Source organism: Pygoscelis adeliae, unplaced genomic scaffold (assembly GCF_000699105.1).
Source record: "Pygoscelis adeliae isolate BGI_AS28 unplaced genomic scaffold, ASM69910v1 Scaffold106, whole genome shotgun sequence".
In the NCBI taxonomy this organism is placed as follows: domain Eukaryota; kingdom Metazoa; phylum Chordata; class Aves; order Sphenisciformes; family Spheniscidae; genus Pygoscelis; species Pygoscelis adeliae.
The window spans coordinates 4,211,140-4,219,178 of record NW_008824939.1 but is presented as its reverse complement, the minus strand read 5'-3'; positions in this window follow the sequence as shown (position 1 = coordinate 4,219,178).

Below are 8,039 nucleotides of genomic sequence, written 5' to 3'. Positions count from 1 at the left end.
AGGGCGGGCGCGCTCACGGCTACTCCCTGCGAAGCGAAGCGCAGCGCTGCGCCCGGAGGGGAAGGGCCGGGGTCTCTCAGAAAAGGTCGGTTAAACACTCTAAAAGAAGAGTAATGTTTAGTGAGCTTTTAAAGGAATAGTTAGGAGCAAGAAATAAAATTAATGGGTATATATGCATAGTTAGTATTAAACAGCTTTCGCTAAATGCCTCACTTGTCTCTGTGTATTCAGTTTATTGTCCAGGAGAATGAAATGTGAGTGTAGATCCATTTGTGCTCTGAGAAATGGGGTCCTAGTGAAGGAAATTGTTTTATAAAGCACTTCTCCCCCTTCGGGAGTGGGTGTGGAGGAGTCCCCCCCACAGTCTAATAGGTACAGTCTCCTTTTGTACCTATTAGAAATTCAGGTAGGTATTTCTCTGATACATTTTTCTTTGTTTACAAAAAATCTGGGAGAAACAAATGGGAGGCTGTTCTTTTGCTCAATAAATAAGCCAAGGCTTTTTTCAAGTGAGCACGTCACACAGGACTCCTTCTCACTCAAGCGTTCTGTAGCAGTCTCTCTATATGTTTTGCTAGTTCATCATGACCACCCTCTGCTTCTTCCACAGTTTTTAATTGTATCTGTCTCATATAGTGAGACATGCTGATCCATAAGATATGCAGATCTCTGTTTTGGTGGTCGGAAACACGCCATTGGGCTCTGATCGGCCTTGCCCCAGGGCTGTGTTTTGGGTGACAATTCCTATCATTCTAATTTAATCTGTTACAAATAAAGAGCGACTGCTGTATTCATCAGCTTCAGTAAGGTCTCACTCCACAGCATCCAGTACCACTTCAAATATGAAGGCGCTAGATCAGTTCTCGCCTATATTAAACTAACAAGTAGTTTGTGAGTAATCTTTGTAATAAAAAAAATGACAATGAAGGCTTTATATCCATATATCTTTTCATAATTATTTAAGATGCAAACTTTGAAGACTGAGAAGCAACAGCATTTCTCCATAAAACTCTTCGAGCACCACCTTTATCCATTGCTGTACCAGTTTTGTTTAACAAGACAGTAGTTTCTAACAGTGAAATGTCATCATTCTGACCAAAGAACAGTAATTTTTTTTACCTTTCTCTTGATTAGTGAACACTGTGCTTTGTAATCCTATAGACACACATTTTTTTCTAGCATCCACATTCTAGTAAATTATGTGAAGATAATCCTTTATCAAAACTGAAAGTAATTGAATCCAAACCTTGATTCACATGGTCAGTAGGAAATGTAAATCCTAACGTTTTTATCTGAATTTAGCCCATGACAACATTAAAAAGAAACTGAGGTGATACGAGAGTCTCCGGAAGTTTTGCTGAGCAGTGCTCCATTTCATACTATTGTTGTTTTGTTGAATTTTTGTACACTAGAGTATACAGAGTCTTCATCACAAGCCATTATTTTCTCTGGTTGTCTGCAATTGTAAAATTCTGTAGTATACAGGATTATATAAACACTATAACAACAAATTGTAATATAGACAGCAAATAGGAATATAGACACACATCTGGTCAAGCTGACCCTGTTGGACAATCAACAGGCTTGTCCAAGGGGGATCCAAATGTTTAATCCTACATGCCCTCAGTTTACAGAAGTTATAACATACTTTAAAACATCCCTATCAGTTGTGCATAAAGTTCTAAAATATCATTGTTCTTTATCAAGTTGTGTAAGAAGCACCTAGATGCAAGGAAAAATAACATCTACATGCACTATTCTGCACATTTTCCCTCAGTATTCTCAAGAATTCTTTGATAATCAGAATCTAGAAGCTCTGGGTATTCCCAGATTTTTCCCAGATTTCTCCCAGATTCGTATGTTGGTTTTTGAACCATAGAAATTTCCTCGATTATCACTAAATAGTTTTGGCTCATACAGTCTAGACCTTTGTGAGCTCTGTTACAAAAGCTCATTTATACCTTGATCATCTTCTCTCTTGAGTTTGTATTTCCCTGTACCTGCTTGCTTTGTTCTGATGCTGATGGTTTTTTACTCCCTTTTCACTAGGTCCTTGCAGGCCAGCTAGAATAGCTTTTCCAAACACTGCCAGCCTGTTCAACATACCTGTTTCCAGTCAGGGTACAGTCACAATGGGTAACTACATTGTACTGGAGCTACATAAGTGGTATGCTTACAGACTTCATATCCTGTGGTGGATTTCCAAACAGACAATGGTCTTCCATGGTGCAGCAATTTTTGTTGCAGTGGCTTTGTAAGTACAACTGGAATTCACAACTTGCCAATAGAGTCATCCATGAATCACAGAAATGCCATAATACGGAATTTGAAAAGGAAGCTAAGGATTTAAAATTACAAAAAAAAAGAAACAACCAAAAACCCCCCTTATCTTAATTCTAACTTGCCCATTTTAGCAGGAATAAATTGCAGATCACATAACCCTTCCATTTTTGTAGTGTTATACAGGTTAAAGGAATAGGTTTATTTTTAGTAATGTTCTTTACTGGCACCTGCACTTCAAAGGTTTGCCTTTGTTAGCAGTCAGACTGTTAATGTTACTGCTTGCAGTAATAGAAGGAGTTGTCAATTCTAAACTACAATTTACATGCTTATTGCTTATCTTGAAGCCAAATGGAAACAAGCCATATTTAAGTGCAGCCATTATTTTTTGTTGTTGCTTGCAAATCTGAGGTAGAAAAGAACAACTCTTAATTGTTATAATATTTCTGATGACACGTGCAGTGATGATTGACCCATTATACAATGGCTCCACTAATGCAAGCTCAGTGGGGGATCAAGCCATTCCTAGCCTTTCTTTAGACTGTATTTGAAAATTAAATAATTTGTGATTTGTATGGCCATGGCTAGATGCCAAAAGGTGAAAAGCTATTATTAAATGAAATGTTACAAAATGCTGTAGCCTCAAGAATTGAATGGGAATGGAGTATTTCTTAGGCAATAAACAGTCTACAGTATTTTACTGATGAGCTTTTCCAAAGTGTATTCTATGGAAGCATTCAACTGCTGAACATTAAGTAGGTGGGGTTTCTTTTGTGAAACTGTTAATGTTTAAATTGACATACAGTACTGATTTGTAGTGAAACATGTAACCAACAAATTATAAATGGAAGTATTTTAATCATAAAACATATCATTATAATGGAACCTACTCTTTCTGTAATTAAAAAGTTGAGATGCACTGTCTTACCCTGATTTATAATCTTAAAATATCCTTATTTAAATGGATATTCACAAACAGTATTCAGTACAGTAAATCCCTTTTAAAGTCAGGAGGACTTCATGCTTTTTAAATAACTGTACATCTCTGTGTGCATTTTTCTTTGCCCGGAGATGGACTTGTGATTACAAACAGAATGCATGATTGCATTAACCTACACACATCATAAACACTGGTGAATCAGAAGTTAATGTAATAATACTGAATAGGTTTGCTGGAAGGGAAAAAAAACAGTTGCTGAAGACTTTAAGGACACTGCTGAAATGCATACTACTTCTGTGAAAATCTTGAGGCAGTTTTAAATTCCAGCTATGCAAATATGGATACAGCACTCTGAACTGTAACTATCTGAGTTAATGCGTATTGTGTCATATTGTCTTGTCTTACCAGGTCATGTGGGTGCTGCTTCAGTTTTCCTTTATTGGCTTTTAAATAAATGCAAATGCACCTTGTTCAAGGGTTGCCACCATCTTGGAGAAAACAAACATAAACTCTGTGGTTCAACCAGTTCTTCACATGTCCCTTTCTTACCTCAGGAGTTCATCAGCCTTCTGCTTCATTAACAGGGAGAACTCACATTAAGACTTCCCTCCATCAGTGCTTGCCTCCTCTTCCAAATCATGTCATATTTTGTTCACATGGAAACATCCCCCATCCTACTTGCTGCTTTCCTCATCTGCATCTCTGCCTAAGCGTAGGGTTGCTGTATTTCTGAGAGCAAAAGAATAAGGTAAAGGGAAGGATAAGGTGTGCAGAGACCATGGTGTACTGTGATTTCTAATAGCTCCCTAGGAGAGTCCCAGAGCCCATCTCCAGTCCCAAATCAGGGCCTAGACTGCAGGAGAGTAGGTCAGGACCCCTGAAGGAAACAAAGCTACCAATTCTCAGCCTGCTGAGCCAAAGCCTAGACTCTTTCTGTCTGCTCTGTCCTGGAGCAAGCAAAATGTTTCGGTTCAGAATTCTCATCTCTAAATCGTAATTTCATCCTGGGTGCCCCCCGTCCCATTCACTGCCTGAGAGGAAAAGCAGGACATGTGCAGGTACAGATTCAGTAAGCTGTGTCTGAGGGGTCTAGTAGCCAAGGTCTTACTGCAGTTAGGCTTTCATTTAGACAGATATCTGAAACGACAGCTCCTAGCTTTAATGCATCTGTGCGTACTTGCATACAAAGATGGTTGCTCTAGCTGAGACATCTAGTTTTGTTCTCATTTGCACTGGTAGAAGAAAAATCCCGAATACAAAACTACTGCATTACCTGAATACAGAGGACAGCAAGGGCAAAGCAACTGAGGAGTTCTACAGCATGGATTTGAAGCAAAAAACAGCAAAGGGGACTGAAAAGGAGAGAGAACCTCCATTAAAAAAATTCTTCAGCAATGAAGGAAATTAAATACCGGCAATGTTAATGTAAGAGTGGATTCCACTGCCTCTGAAATCAATGGAGGTAGTGAGAAGAATATTGGAGCTTTACACATATATTCAAAGATGATTTAAACTAGAAGCCAGCAGCTACAGAGTAGTCAGGTAAGGACTACAGAAGTGCAGCAAAACTATATAGGTAGCAGCACAGCATTGAAGAGTAATGACACTTGTGTCAGGAAAGAGCAGGAGAAGCAGTTCAACAATATAACAGTTCTAGCCAAGACTGAAGTGCAAGGTACATAACCATAGTCCAGCCCTTACAAATCATAAGCACAAACTGCAGACCTCAGGCAGATGCCTGGAAACAGAAGGGGGGAGGTGGAATGCCTGATGTAGAGATAGCACTGAAATGTAAATAGCATCGCTGAACTATAGTGAGTTAGAATTATATTGGATTCATTCCCAGCTCTGAACTCCAGAGGACAGGTGACTCAGAGGACTTAAAAGCCAACAACAAACAATACAAGAAGAGCCTACGTGCTGTATATTCTAGATACCAATTGTCAAGAGAAGGATCCATACAGATTCTAGCAAGCGATGTGTACCACAGTTAGTGGTACCTAATGCAAAGCTCTTCCACAACATGAGTCGGGTTACCCAAATACCATAAATTTACCCCTTTATTCTGCAGAGGTGGAGTGTGATATTCCCAAGACTAATACTTAGTCTGGCTTTGTACAGCTTTCTTCACAGAGGCAGCAGTAATATGACTGGGAATGCCATTACAACCTCTCATGGCTACAGTAAGAATTATTGCTGGGCAGACTTGGCATAATTATTATGTTTAAATCTCTAAATTTACTCTTAGTGTACGAACATGTGAACCACTGAGTGGCCTCTGTCACTCAAATGCTAGGCCTGAGTGAGTATGCAGGACATTATTAATAAAGTTTGGAAGGTGAACTTATCTAAATAATCATTTCCCTTAAAGTTCTTTCTCCTTTCCTCTTCCCACATACAGCATATTTCCCCCCCCCCGTAGTACAGAAAATTAAAGGCTGCAGAAGGAAAAAGTAAAATGAGACGATACTTTACGTTAAGAATATCCTATGCCAATTTCCAATAATTATGCTGTATATGATTCTAATAAATAGCAATGCTGGGGAAGAGAAATCTACAGTTCTTTATTTGCTGCTTTTCTTCTTACAGCTAATGAGTTCCCTTAGTGTTCAAAATCCATCTTCGCTGCCACACACTTACAAAGGTAAATCACTTGAATGGGCTGAGCTTTCTTCTATTTATTGTTGCTAGGGGAACCACCTTGTTGGTATTCACCAGTGTAACGTCTTTTGACATGTGTTTCTGAGAACCAGGTGCAACAGCTGTGCAGCATTCAGTGAAAAAATGTATTGCAGCATCCTTGGAAATACACAGAAGAGCAGCGTTATTATAGTACCTTGGCTTGAGATTGTTTTGGATTTCTTGCTTGTTTCTTTAGATAGGTAAGAATCATAAAGTTATATAGTAATATTCCCTAATTCTGCCCACAATTTAAACACAAAGAACCCCAGTCTGTGAAATAAGTGTTGCTAAAATAGCGCCCATCTAATTTATTTTAAATACTCTTTTCCTTGTATAAGAAAAATTTTCCTTATGAAATCTTGCTATTATCAGTTATGTGACTAAAAAAACCCAATCCAAGTAGGGATAAAGTGGAAGTATGAGCCATTTCTGAATAGCCAGGTTTCTGAATAGCCAGGTATCTGAAGGTTATTTGAATGACATCAGTCACCTGCCGGAGAGTACCAATTGTACAAATACAGCACTAGACTTATGAAAGGCAATAAGCATCTTTGACTCTAGAATGTATTTGTTTCTTGAGATAGCAGCTTCTGGCAGGAAAAAAAAAAAGATGATGTAGAGATATTGAAGAGGTATCATTATGTCCAGAGTCATGGTTGACTATAGGAAACAAACCAATTTTAATTTCCTGGTGATTTTGATTACTGCCAAACTATCTGTGTGGGAAGGAGTGACATTTGAGGTTGGAGGGAGCAAAGCATGAAAACATGCAGAAAGCATGAAAGTGAAGCATGAAAGGGCCGTATCTCACTTAAATCCTGTGTACACTTTGATATTTCTTTGATGATGGCAGATCCTACTACCCAGATCGCTGTAACATCAGTTGATCTACCATTACAGCGCAGCACTTACGTAATTTACTTACTGAACCAAACAGGAGGTGTTCCCTGTCTTAAAGGAGCTTACAAGCTAAGCGTGAGACAAAACCAGCAGGCTAAAGTGGACAGCTAGAGAACCTAAATGAAACAATACTTAACAGTCCCTTCAGCTGCCCTGAAAATCTTAGTTTAACAAAACCTGCAAGTCTATAGTTTATACGATGCATAACTTTCCACCAGCTGTTCTCACTAAGTACCTTGTTAAAGAGCTCTCCCAAGATTAAAACAGCAGCTCTGTACTAAACTCGCTTGAGAGCAATGGGAAGTTGTCCTAGAACACAGGCAGTATCTTTTAAGGCCTGTGGAGATACCTTGAAAAAAAGCAAAGTGAGTTTTAAGTTTTCAAAGCTGATGTATAATAGATCTAAAATGACTAGCACTATAGAGCAAGAAAGCAGCCACAACCTCTACAAACTAGTTTTCAAGCTGTACCCCCTGGCTATCCCTGCATAAAGCTCTCAGAGAATGCAATCTTATTTACAAAGTATTGTTATACAGTTGCAGGGGGCTCTCCAGCTGTTTTAGGGTTCTTTTGTTGTGGAATACTACACAAACAGGGTAGTTGCATACACAATAGGGAGACAACAAAGGCATGAAAAAAGTAGCTGCGTTACATGGAGAAAGCCCCAGCTTTTCAAAGACACAGAAGGAAAACACTTCTCACAGCGAACTGTATTAGTGGCTTCAAGAGCCAGATGCAAAGGATATTCCTTGACACCTGAAAAACAGACAAAGGCTCATTATCTGCTTTAGGTATTTGGCAGTACTTACATGTAATCCCCAAGAACATGTTCTGATTCGGTAAGTGCTTCAGTACGCAGTTCCATTCTACTTTAATATGGGACCCATACACCTTTGGTCACCACATTTATGGCCAAAGCATAGAGACAGTAGATACTCCCAACACTTAGAAGGAAACAATACATCTGGGTTTTTTTTCCAATTTTAAACTCTGAAATGTATCTTGCTTTTTTTGTTGAAACATTAAAAAAAATAAAAATCCAACCATGAGGAATAAGCCCAGCATAATAATTTCCCGTCAAAATTATTAAAAAGTTTAGTAATCATGAGTTGAAAGCAGTCATATGATGGGAAGTGTGTTAGGCAACAGGAGATGTAAGCAATTCCAGTAGCTAAAATAACACAGATATTATGGGCAGCATAAGGAATTGACTGAGGGAGTTTGATTTTACAGGAAA